This window comes from Chrysochloris asiatica, unplaced genomic scaffold, assembly GCF_000296735.1.
Source record: "Chrysochloris asiatica unplaced genomic scaffold, ChrAsi1.0 scaffold00143, whole genome shotgun sequence".
NCBI lineage: Eukaryota > Metazoa > Chordata > Mammalia > Afrosoricida > Chrysochloridae > Chrysochloris > Chrysochloris asiatica.
The window spans coordinates 3,715,558-3,716,847 of NW_006408661.1; positions in this window are offsets into that span (position 1 = coordinate 3,715,558).

The window sequence follows — 1,290 nt, forward strand, 5'->3', positions numbered from 1 at the left end:
CTCAGAAGTCCTATACTGGGTAGCTATGCGTCAGAACTGACTCAACGGAGCTTAACAACAACAATTCTGAATAGTAAAAATATAGATGTTTGTCATATTATTCTTTGAAAATATATATATATATTTTTTTTTTCATTTCCTCAAAAGAAGAGCAACATTTTTAAAGAAAGAAAGGGATGAGAAATAAAACAGAGTGCCGCATTGTAGAAGTTCAGATCAGACAGTATTTATTTCACAGAGGAAAGGGTAGCAAGCCATGCTCACTGTTGCTAGACATTCAAGTAAAATGAAAACAAAAATGCCCTCTAGATCCAGCATTATGGATGCCACTGAAGAAATGGAGTGATGCGAACAGAACCCAGGTGGAGGAAGGAGTGATTGTAAGGGAAGACAGTGACAATGGGGATGGTCAACACCCCACTGGTGAAATTTGACTTTGAGACAAAGAAAAGAAGGGAGTAGCTTGAAAGGAATGAGGGTGCCTGAATGGTGCAAATGATAAAACAAGTTGCAGTTCCAGGTTACTCAGAAACACCTAGGAAGAAATGCCTGGTGGTCAACTTCTGAAAGGTCACAGTCAGTGAAAGCCCTATGGAGTACAATTCTACTTTGACACATATGGGGTTGCCAGGAATCGGAACTGACTCAATGGCAACTATTTTTTGTTCTCTTTTGCTTTAATTTGATTTCCTAAGCAAGCTTGTTATGGACATGAGACTAAAGTATGCTTACATGCTGATAGGAAGATACCACAGACAGACAGGAGACAATAAGACAGAATTCTGAGAATCTGTGAACAAATAAATCCAAGACGAAATGTAAAAGGACTGGCCTCTGATTGGAGACGGGAAACTGCCTTCATCACAAGAGGAGATTTGTAGCAAATGACAGATATAGAAGCAAAAAATGTTCCCATTCAAATGGATTCTGTTTTCTTAGGGCAGTCGGAAGTACACTGAAGGTGAAGCAGAGAAAGTTCAAGGTGAGTTGAGAGAAGGAAAGATGATTGTGAGACAGTGTTGAGAGTTCAGTTTAAGTTAATAACTTGGAATGAGCAATCTGCCCAGATGTGAGGTTAAAAAAGACTGTTTTGTTTTTTTAATCAAGCTTCCACTGCAAAAGCAAAGAAGGCAAATATTTATACAATTCAGGACTGACTTTTGGTCAGATGGGTGTGACCAACAGATAGAGAAGCAAGGGAACTGAAGGTGTTTGAAAAATAGAGACTGCTATTTATAAAGCAATGATAAATAGATGGGGAATGAAAGAAGGAGGGAGTTAATAGACAGA